The 12,167-nt window shown below is 36.6% G+C and overlaps 2 pseudogenes across 2 annotated transcripts; both read right to left on the minus strand.

Moving 5' to 3' along the window:
* Positions 1–855: 855 nt before the first annotated feature.
* LOC143532996 (inositol transporter 1-like) lies at positions 856–4,475 on the minus strand (annotated as a pseudogene). Its single transcript, XR_013135280.1, has 5 exons — positions 4,013–4,475; positions 3,058–3,464; positions 2,877–2,984; positions 2,598–2,783; positions 856–1,786 (listed from the first exon to the last, which is right to left on the minus strand). The product of XR_013135280.1 is annotated as an inositol transporter 1-like (transcript).
* A 3,615-nt stretch (positions 4,476–8,090) lies between these two features.
* On the minus strand, positions 8,091–11,587 carry LOC143532181 (probably inactive leucine-rich repeat receptor-like protein kinase At3g28040 pseudogene; annotated as a pseudogene). Its single transcript, XR_013135131.1, has 2 exons — positions 9,563–11,587; positions 8,091–8,670 (listed from the first exon to the last, which is right to left on the minus strand). The product of XR_013135131.1 is annotated as a probably inactive leucine-rich repeat receptor-like protein kinase At3g28040 pseudogene (transcript).
* Between the last annotated feature and the right edge of the window lie 580 nt (positions 11,588–12,167).

Here is a 12,167-nt window from a genome sequence, read left to right on the forward strand (position 1 = left end):
TCGGTTTGGGTGAAACCGGTTTTAAACCCAAACCAATTCGGTTCGGTTTACCTAAAACCGGTCCCAAACCGGTTTTTTTGTACGCCTCTACTTGTATCGTTAAACCTTGAATACTATGCATACATTTTTTCGTGTATAAAAAATTAAACAATAAAATTAAACTATACAAAAATGTAAAAATCATACTTTATTACATATAACACAAAATACAAACTACTGTTGTCGTCTATGTGATCCCGAAGATGATTATTGAAATCCACTAAGCTAAGTCTGACATCGCATTTATAAAAAACTTTCCATAGCACCCCTAGACAACAAATTCAAGAAAACAAAATTCATTGATTTACAGTTTCTCATATGTTACGGACTGAAACTATTGCAAGGTATGAGAACTGTGACATCCATTGATTGTATGGACAATTGATGTGAGGTTTATCAAATGAGTTCCCTAATCTGTTATACTAGTCCTTTAGGTTAAGTTTCTCTGTTGGCTTGCTACATTAATTCAAACGATTAGAGGTATTTGTTGTAATGTCTGCTCTTTACTCAAGTTATTTAACCAATTAACAATCAAATTAGCAAGGGAAGAACTTCATCAGTTCAAAAATAAGAATTCAAATTGGTTTTGAATGATACATCCGATATGATTTTGATTGGATGCTTGTGAGTACTCCAATTCGATGGTCTTACTCGCTTGAACAGTTGAAGTGTCTTCTTTGTTTAACATTAGGGTTTTTTCTATATTTATGTAAACCAAACACAGCCCACATATATACATCTAAAAGAATCATATGGGTTAACGGGTTGTAAATGCATTGTAATCAAGTTATAAACGCGTCACACGGATTTGCAACTTGGCATGTTTAGTTAAACGGTTTAAATAACTAAAAAGTTAAGCCAAACATGACCCGTTGAATAAAACTGGTTAAATACATCGATTCAAACACACCATGACAACGGTTAGATCACCCTTAAGGCCTTAACCATTAAACCCGGGGACGGACACTCCTCGCTTTTATTTATTTCCGCGTCGTGTTCACATCGTTTCATAAGCGTTTTTATTACAGCTCAATAATCACACAAAACACCTAAACACAAATCAACCAACATCTTGATCCCAAAACCATGGAACTGGATATGAACTTTCATGTCTCATCATTCAAGAAGCGGTACCGCCCCCTTACGACCACCGCGAGCTCGCTCCCGCCACAATTTCTCAACCTCTTCGAAAGTCAACCCTTTGGTCTCCGGTACGAACACAACCACAAAACCAACCGCAGCCACCGCGATTCCAGCCAATATCAAAAAGGTCACACCGGTGCCAAGCGCATCAGCAACCGAAAGAAAGCTTTGAGCCACTATCAAATTTGAAACCCAGTTCACCGTAGCTGACATCCCGCCACAAATCCCACGATACGATTCTGAATATATCTCAGAATTCACAGTCCATGGAACGGGCCCCATCCCGGGGGGCAAAGGAGCTGATGTAAAGGACTAACCCGAGAACCGCAACCCACCCAATGTCGGTGTGTCCGGACGATTCAAGGAAGAATGCAACTGACAGGAGGACCAATGAGAGAATGACACCTGTCAAGCTGCTGAGTGCCAGCTTGCGGCGGCCAACGTGGTCAATTAGATAGATTCCAACTATTGTTCCAGCGGCGTTCATTAATGCTACTATGAGTGATAGTTGAAGGGCTAATTGGTTTGACCCGAAACCCGCCATTTGGACTATGGTTGGGCTGTAATACATGACGGTGTTGATACCGGTAAATTGTTGAAAGGCCTGCAAGTTAAAATTTTGTAGTGAAGATATGTCATAGTTAATACATGTGTTGGCATGTTGAAGTGTAAAACCAGATGCGACAATTTTGACTCGTTTAGTTATGAATAGATTGGTTTGAGTTATGTTTTGTTTCTAACAGGTAAAGAAAAGATAACTTAAAGTGTGGTTTTAGCGAATGAATCATCCAAATTCTAATTATTTGTAAAAGCATAAATTTGGGACGAAAAGCATTCTGGGTCAACATACACCATAGGGCATTTTAACCCATTAACGATCTATACTATCCCGCTTTGACCCATTAACTATCAAGTCCTGCCAATTTTGATCCATTAAAGGCTCAAAATGAGCGGGACTAGATAGTTAATGGGTCAAAATGGGAGGGTCTGGAACGTAAATGGGTCAAAATGGGCAGGTATGGATCGTTAATGGGTCAAAATGGGCAGGTATGAATTGTTAATGGTCAAAATAGGCGGGTCTGGATCGTTAATGGGTCAAAATAGGTGCGCCTGGATCGTTAATATGTCAAAATAGGCGTGTCTTGATCGTTTACAGAACAAATGGGATGGTCTGGTAACGTTCCAGACCAATCCATTTTGACCATTAACAACCCAGACCCTCCCATTTGGACACATTGACAATCCAGACCCTTACATATTGACCCATTAAAGATCCAAATGCCCCCAACCTCCCATTGCAACCCATTAACGGTCCCATTTTATCCCACTAATTATCCAGATTCCAGACCCTCCCATTTCATCCAGACCCGCTCAATTTGCCTAACACATTATTACCTGCAAACCTCCATTATTACCTGCAAACCTGCTCCAGCCACAAATGCAAGTCTGATTTCTTTAATTCTGAAAACATCTCTGTATCTTACAGAATTTCCGCCTCTTTGTTCTTCCTCCAAAGCAGCCGAAGGATACTGAAGTTCATCCTTTAACCGATCAGGATCATAAATCTTTGACAGCGTGGCAACTGCCTCCGAACTACTTCTCTACATAACACAAGAACACGCTTTAAAACATTTACAGACTCATAAATGAAAGTAAATCTGTTCATAACAATCTTAAAACGCAAAACGTTTTACATTCTTGTAAAGCCAACGTGGCGACTCAGGCAAAAGCAACATCAACAAAAACTGAAGAATAGCAGGTACAGCAGCAATTCCAAGCATCCATCGCCACGTCCCACGAACCTATTATAAATATCCAAGCACAGGTCAACAAAAGGTCAAAAAAGGAAAACAAAAGTCAACAAAAAAGGCTCACCTCTGTGAAGCCAAGATTAACAAGGTAAGAAAGAAATTGGCCACCAGTGATCATAAGCACATTGGTGCTAACAAGACCACCTCTAATTTCTGAAGGTGCTGCTTCAGCAATATACATTGGGGCGGTAACCGAAGCTATACCGACGCCGAGCCCGACCAATAACCGACCAAATATAAGAAAGTATGGGTCGGGTGCAGCCGCCATCAGTAAAGACCCAAGTGCAAATATGACATCAGCAGTAAGTGTAGCAGTTTTGCGCCCTTGCACATCGTTTAACCACCCACCGGCTGCAGCCCCGATCATGGCACCAAGTAAAGCCATGCTTACAATTGTTTCCTGTAAGAAGCTGCTTTGATTAACCGCCTCGAAATCATCACGGATGTACAAAAGGGCTCCTGATATGACCCCTGAAACAAATGTTTTGCATACTAATTAGATTTATCTATATACGGATACTATATGTGTGATCAGCGATTGCAGATAGGGATGCAAATGAGCAGAGCCGCTCATCAGTTACTCGACCCCGGATCGATAAGAAGCTCGAAACGAGCCGAGCCCAAGCCTTAAATGAAGCTCGTTTAGTTATCGAACCCGAGTTCGAGTCTTGTATTGGAAACTCGTTCAGGTTCATCAAGCCTTAACAGCCTTGTGTATTCTTAAGTTTTACGTCTTTGGGAATTTGGACTTCTATGTATTAATTTTATGCTGCACAGTCAAGCTGGAGCCGATCTTTGGCTCGTTTAAGGCGCTACTCGAGTTCGAGACGAGCATAAGCTCGTTTAAGGTTTACCTCAAAATATATAAAAAATAACTAAAAACATATATAAATTAAGCAATAAATAATAAACGAGAAAAAACATTTCACAAGCCGAGCTCGAGGTCTTGTAAGTTAAAACGAACCGGGCACGATCGGCTCGTTTACACCCCTAAAGTTACTGAAAAGGGAAGTGAATACCCGTGTCATAGCCGAAAAGCAGACCACCAATGCCAGCAACCAGAGTCAGACCCAACACATATTTGTTGCTAAAATATGTGATTTTTTTGTCATTATCACCAGCATCTATGAGCCCAGAACTCCCTGGCATCAAGTCAATTGTCATCTAATTCCTTAAATAACTCTAGCCCATTGTTTGATCTCACCCAACAGATAAGTTACCACACTTTGTTTCAATGGTTAAAATCAGAAACCTTCACTGTGGCAAATGGTCGAACAGGTGGTGGGCATAACAACACCCAGGTAAATTAGTTGCAACTTGAGAAAGAATGATCTGGGTTTTAAGCAAATACTGATTCGGCAAGTTAAAACCAATTATGGGTGATTGTAAGATTCTTGAAATTGGAGAAAATAAAAGAAAATGCAGAGGTTTTTTTGAGGTTTAAGTGATAAAAATGAGAAGTTGATTTGTAAAGATTTAGTATTAGTTATGGAAATGAAAGATTTGGTGATTTGGATAAGAATCCCGTGAAAAATCGAGACCGATGATTCTGATTTGGACATTTGGCAAATGGGACCATATACAAAAATGGTTTTGTGTTTTAACTTTTAAGATGTAAGAGCACAGTTATTTGCAAAAGTCGTTAGGCGGTTTCTAGACGATCGACCCTCTTAGAGGGAATACTTGAGAAGTACTCGGACATGGTAAATATAAAGAAAATTAATATTTAGTTATTATATATATGTCAAATATCTTAAGTTTACTAATATTTATAACAAAATAGGTGAATATCAATATAAATAAAATAAATACATTTTTAAATATAAGATATTCTAAAAATTACTAGCCATTAATTAAAAAAATGATATTTATTCTTTAATATTATTGAAATTACAATTATGTTTTATTTTTTTGAGTCAAAATCGGTCCAAGTTCCCCGATAAGATGTGATTCTGGCTGAGTTTGACCACATTTGACCGATTCTTAGTAACTAGGCGGATTTACTGAAACTCGCCTCGGTGACATACCTTGTAGCGAGTACTCGGAGAGTACTCGGCCTTGTAATCCTACTTTTACAACATTGATTACAGGTGGTGGTTGGTGCTAGGCCCACAAGAGAAATTATTAATATTAATTTAGGGGCGAGCAAGCGGGTGAGAACCATGAGATTCGAACCGGACTTGTTTAATGATATTCTTAAAACTCGGGATTGACCCTATTGTAAATAATCAGGTCATATCAGTATGGATCTCACGAGTCTTACCCAGTTATTGCTTAACCATATAGGAGCAAACGATTTACACTCGCGAGACATGAATCACACACGCTTAATGAGATTCTCGAGACCATAGAATCAACCCTATTGTAATATAATTGAGTTTAATTGGTTCGGGTCTTTTGAGTCTTACCTGATTTATGCTCACTCCCAATTATTATTCATCTGATGATCACAAAGATGTAGATTATTGTATTTGTTTGCTATCAACTGAATTAGCGATCAATTTACTCCGATATAGGCGTGTATTCATATGCTATAACCGGTAGGACCGGCCCAAGGATACGACGACCCAAACATTGGCTTTGGGTCCTCATTTCTTTATGGCGTCCGTTTTTTTTAAAACAATTTATATGTTTGCTGATATGGGATTAAAACTTTAATATCGAGGATGGGAACTGAGGAAATAATTACCGAGGTTGAAAGAGAAAAGGGAGACGTAAGGGTGGAAAATCAAATCAACGGAAACAATAAAAGATTTTAATTTCAATTACTCATTAATCGATTACTTCAAAGTTCCAACTTGTGTATGAATCAATTATTGGAAAGCTGTGTTTGAGTTATAATAGAATCAAAATTTGGATTGATAACTTCCTCATTTGAGTTGTCAAGTTGTTCTTGCTCAACCATGTTCTTTAATTAATTGATGAAGTCACTTTGCTTACATTCATATGTAAGTGAGCTTTGTCAAGTTTTCAAGGTGAATATATGAAAATAGCATTGGCTTGGATTTCAGGTCGTAAAAGTCGTGTTTAGTTCAAGAATACAACACTTTGAACGATGTTTCATATATCTTGTTTAACCCATTTCTATGGCAGGTGTTCCCCTCTCATATACCTCATTTAACATGTTCCTCTCGGGGACCAACCCTCCGATCCAAATATGCCACAGATTTTGTACGTTGTCCGATGGCCATTCATTGAGGTCGTGATGGAGATGCTTTAAGTAACTTATAAAGGTAATTAAATGTATAATACAAAAATAGTAAATAAAAATAATTTGTTTTGTTTTGTGAAATACATAATATTTTTAGACGAAATAAATAAAATGGAGTCAAATTAGTGATTTTCAAGGTTGGTTAGTACACGGCTACATCTTTTGAGCGATCAAATGTGATGTGACCCATTTGACTAGTGATCATGAAGAATGAAACGTGGCTAATTACTAAAACACGAGGGGACCACTTTTGTTTAAAGGGAATGGACCCATCCATGTTTATCGTTTTAACTTTCAATCTTTAAGTTTGATTTTATTTATTTAATAAAGGATTAAATTATCATTTTTTTTAAAATTAACATTGGTGCCCTGCACTCTCTGTATATAAGTGTCGCCACTTACGACATTTCCTGTGGCCCCTCTCCGGCCATCAGCTCCTCCTCCTAATACAAATAAAGTTTTTTTTTTCAGCTCCTTCTCCTGATACAAATAAATTTTTTTTTTTAATAAATATATGACTTTATTTAGTTTTCGAAATCTGTTTTACTTTTAGACCGACTGTTGAACTGACTGCACTGTTAGAACGATCGGTTCCAAATCATTGCTACAAATAGCTTATAAAATTTCACAAATACCTAGCTCCCAAAATATATGCACAAAGAGCTAAAAGAATTTCAATATTTCACACATTGTTTCCTTTTCGTGCAAAAATATACAGTGAAGTTTGGCTCTCTGCATATCTTTTACCATCATTTACGTTGCATTCTCTCTAAACTTTCTCCATTGTTCTTTGATTATGAAAATAAGTTGAATAAACGCAATTTCTGCAATTTATTTTTCTACTTGTAATTTTTATTTTTGTCTGTAAATTTTTTCCTTGATTCAAATAAGTTGAATAAACGCAATTTCGGTTTAGGTTATTCAATTTCGTATACAGTTTTTAAATCATAAAAGTCGAATAACAAAAAATTGGACTTGTTCAATCCGAATCCGATGAACACTCCTAAGTGAAACAATCAAACAAGAAACTGGGTTGTAATTACATGTTGAGCAAGCCCACAACGTCAAGCAATTGGGTTAAATGGGCGATCCAGAAGGAGAGCCGGTGAATAGACTTAAAAATGAAGAACACATCAGCCCAAATGAGGACTAATGTCGGCAATTTGTAAGGGGGTTTTTGATGGAGAAATGCACAATATTAATCCCTCATATATATGTTCCTCTTGTTTGCTTCATCGACCGCTAAAGGGCACCCGGGTTTGGTTATGTTCATTATGTAACTTTGATGTATTAGACGCTTAATCGGCTCGTGACAAATTGTGTCTGTGTTTATTCTTTTGTTGCTGTTTGGTGGTGTTAATCGTAAGACATGGCGCGATCTCACCCTGGTTAATGTAGTTAGGAGAGTCCGCTTAGTGCTCGTTCTTAAAGTTAGCCAATCAAATCATTATAAGTTATGTCTATGTAACCAATCCACATCGAGTTAACAAGTAGCGATTCAACTTTGCCGCTATTAACTAATGTTTAAGCATTTGAATGATCATACTCATGCGCTTGTGTTATTGATTCTTGTTCTAACTGGTAGAGGGTTTATTGCTACTTACATGGTAGTGCCATCTCACAATTGTTAGTGTAGTTAGGAGATGCCCTATTCCACTATAGTTATTATAGTTGTGTTATTGATTCTTGTTCTAATTTGAAATACGTTCCTGGATCAACAACATATACTTTTGCTCAAGCATTGAGCTCCTTATCTGGCCTATCAATTAGTTTATTTTGTTTCTATTTTCATTTTCTCATTATGTAAACAGCTTGAAATTTATCATCCATACAAAACTAACAAAACATCAATTACAAAGCAACAAACTACAAACCAACTTACAGTCCTAACGTGACTCCATCCTAGGAGGAATTGGAGTCTTGATCACTTGTAATATCTGAACAACTTCCGCCATCGATGGCCGGCTTGAAGGTATCTGGGAAGTACACACCAATGCCAGTTTAAGAACCGGCAACACTTCATCTTCCGGGTATTCGCCCATACCCGTATCAACACACCAATGCCAGATCACGATGATGGAGGAAACGCTTAGAAACCGATGGTGTTTGAATCTTTTTGAAGATTCATCTCCTCCATGTCGTCCATTTTGATTACCGTATGCAAACGGATTAAGATAAAGCGGTTTAGGTCTGTTCATCTTGCATGGTCCTTGCAGTAATGGTGAGCAAATGCCTAAATTTCCCTCTAAAGAACTTTTTCCTAAGCTTTGAAATACACCACCAGAAGGGAGTCTTCCTTGGAGTCTGTTGTAAGATATGTTTACAGACAGAAGGTTTTCGAGTTGGCCGAGCTCCGGTGGTATCTCTCCGGTTAGTTGGTTGTGTTCTAGCTTCAAAATCTTGAGCTTTTTTAGTTGTGAGATTGATCTTGGAATGGAGCCATTTAAGCTGTTGTGAGACATACTCCTGCATGTTTATATAGATTATTTTAAACACAGCACTTATAATTACAATATTAAGATCTCTCGAATGTTAGAAATTTCAATGCAACATATTATATGCTATTTAGAAATTAGAAACACTGATGTCTGTTAGTTAAATTTGACAGCAATTTGAAGATGGGGAAAATCAAAAACACGTTGACAGATAATTAATAAACAACCAGTGCTGTATGTGTCTTTGCTGACTTAACTGATTTTCTACTCTGGTAAAGTAGATTTATGCATGCTGCACCAGGGTGAGAAAACTATTTTTTTTTTGTTTTTTTCATTTAATTATTTCTAAGACTTCATAAAATTATATATATATATTTTTAACTATTATTATAATTTTTTTAATTTAATAATTAGATTATGTAAAAAAAATTAAGTGTTAATAAAGCAATAAACCAAGAAAGATTTAGCATTTGAAAAATAGTACTCGTAATAAATATTAATATAACTTATATTTTTCTATTTTATTGTTATATAAATAAAAGATAATAATTTTTCTACTTAAAATGTCAAATAATAATTTGATAAATGAAAAGCCAACAACCCATTAATATCAAGTTGTCTCAAAATGGCTAGTTTTTGATCTTTTTCATAGTAGTTAATGAAATGAAAGTTACTTTTGAAAGGAAATAGTCACAAGTTTTAAATTTTATATTTCTAGTTTGAAATGATTTTTCCCCATAGTTATAAGTATGAATATGTGTACTAGTTTTTATATCTTTCTACCTATAAATGTAGACATATTTTATACACTTTTAAGTGTAAAAAACTTTAAAAAATCTGATTTTTTCCAATTCCATGCAAAATAAAAAGTGTATGAATCATATATTTGTTGTAATGTAATAAAAACTAGCAAAACTACTTACAGCAAGTAGAGGGAAGTGCAGTTTCCAATTTCATCAGGTATTGCTCCTGTGAAAGAATTCCCATCAAGTTGAAGGATTCCAAGCCGACCCGAATCACAAACATTACCCGGAATGGACCCAAGAAACGTACTATTCCTGAGATCTAACACAGTTAGATTCTGGAAGTACCCTAACTCTGGAGGCATTCTTGTCTGAAAATTGTTCCATGACAAATTCAAATATCTTAACTTAGACATTTTAACCGGGATATCGCCGTTGAGGTGGTTGCCCTAAAGATCTAGCGACTGAAGTGACTCGAAAAGCTTACTTGAACCCGGTGGGATCAAACCCGTGAATTTGTTCCTGGACAAGTCAATCTTGTCAAACCCGAGTTTGAATAAACTATTTGGAATGCTACCATTGAGATTATTATCAGAAACACTTATGTAAGTTAATGATGCTAATCCTCCTATTGTTTCCGGTTAAACGATTGCCCGAAAGGTCCAAATGTTCCATGCTAGTCAAGCTTCCGATCCATTTCGGGAATTCACCGGTTAACATGTTGTTAGCTAGACTCAAATAACTTAAAGAAGAAAGAGTATTTAAAGATTGAGGAACTGTTTCTGTGAACATATTATTGCTAAAATCTAGCTTCTTTAAATGTGGGCACAAATTAAGATCAGAAGGTAAAGCTCCAGTGAAGTGATTGTTATTCAAACAAAGCTCTTTTAAATCATGTAAACCGATTACACCGTTGGATATGGATCCGGAAAATGAATTGTGGGAAAAATCCAATGTTCGGATCCGGGACATTAACCAAATACCCGAATCGAAATCTGGATTACCGGAGAAACCATTTCTGGAAAGGTTAAGATGGTTTAGGGTTGTGCAATTCGAAAGCGAACTAGGAATAGGACCTTAAAGATTATTTGAAGATAAAGAAAGTGATCTAAGTGATAAACAATTCATGAACAACTCTTCCGTGACCGGTCCAGATAATAAGTTTTCTGATAAATCCAAGAAACTTTATGGTTCCGGAGTTCATTAAGGAACCCGGGATTCGGTCAGAAAAACCGTTTCGACTTAGATTAAGGTGTTCCAGATTGGCTAGAAGTGATAAGTCCGGGTTAATGTTTCCAGTGAAGTTGTTATCAGCTAGTGATAGTACCTTGAGGTTTTGCAATTTCTCGAGCCCTTTACCAACCTTCCCGGAAAGACTTAACCCGTCTAGAGCGATTCCCGTGACCTTACCGGTCACGGGGTTGCAAGTTATGAACTTCCAAGAACATGGGGTGTTATCATCCTGGTTCCATGAGGAAAGATGTGATGAAGGGTCAGTAATGAATGATTTAAAGACTGTTAGACCTAAAACCTCTTCATTAAGGTTGGTTGATTCATTGGCATTGATGGATATTAAAGAAACTAAAAAGATGAATACAAATATGAAAAGATGAAGAAAGTGCCTCATTGAAATGGGAAAATAGGGTTTTTAGTGAATATTGAAATGGAAATGTGGGAAAGAATGTTTTGGGGAAGGAACAATCAAGAAATGAAGTATAAAATAATATGAATTTGTGGGACCCACTTCACCACATGCATACCCTTTAATGTCCAAAGAACCCGTGATCAGAGTTTGGATCTTCTGCCATTGTCATCCTAATTATTGCATCTTTTTCCGTGTTTGGTGTCCCCCTTGTAATATTCTGACAGAATCTTTTGTGTAGGGTGTGCAAGCCCGGTTCAGACCTTCCAAACCGGTTGAAGTTATCAAGACCGGTCCAGAACCGGCCCCAATACGCAAGAGGTGGTCCGGTCTTTGGTTCTACAGTTTAGAGAAAATTCGTATTTGATTCGATTCGGTTTGATTCGATTGTGACTCATAAAAGCCATACCGGCCATGTAATTGCTATTAGAATTTTTCACGGGTTCTTAATGTTTAAAATGTATATAATTTAAAATAGAGGTGGTTTATATAGGTTAAATAAATATTATATGTTTATATGTACTCTAAACAATTAATTATGGACAACTATGATTATTTGTCTTGTGTTAGATTTTATGGATACTGGCATTAAATTTTATCAAAGGTATTCGTTTAAAGACAGGACAATTTTTTCTATAAATATATATGTGTTTATGACTATTGGCACTTCTTTGTCGTTAAGCCTAATGTCTAATACTAAGACGTTTTATTTTTAATAAATCCACCAGCCCATTATTAAATATCCAAACAATAAAATAAGCAAATATATATGAGATGGACAAACGTTAAATCATTAATTAAGGAATATGACCAACACTAGACATTGATAAACCTTACAAACCGGACAGTTTTGAATCACAATGAAACAAGATACAATAATTTCAACAAAAGATGATCCGTTGGAAAGTCCATGGTGAAAGCGGGAACTGTCTATAATCGCCATCGACCATCAAAAATGGTTTGGGAACGGTAATTACCAACATGCTTTCTCAAAGGATCATTGACGGATGCTATCCGCTACATATTACCCATATAATTTAGTGACAATTCGCGTAGACAGATTCTGTCAAGACAAATTACCAAGTGAATTAACTGACAGCTCACAGGCTAGGATCACTGACAAATACTTCATCACGGGATAAC

The sequence above is a fragment of the Bidens hawaiensis genome, unplaced genomic scaffold, assembly GCF_021521415.1.
Source record: "Bidens hawaiensis isolate Kalapana, Puna unplaced genomic scaffold, B.hawaiensis_p1.1 tig00000702_1, whole genome shotgun sequence".
NCBI classification, from domain to species: Eukaryota; Viridiplantae; Streptophyta; class Magnoliopsida; order Asterales; family Asteraceae; genus Bidens; species Bidens hawaiensis.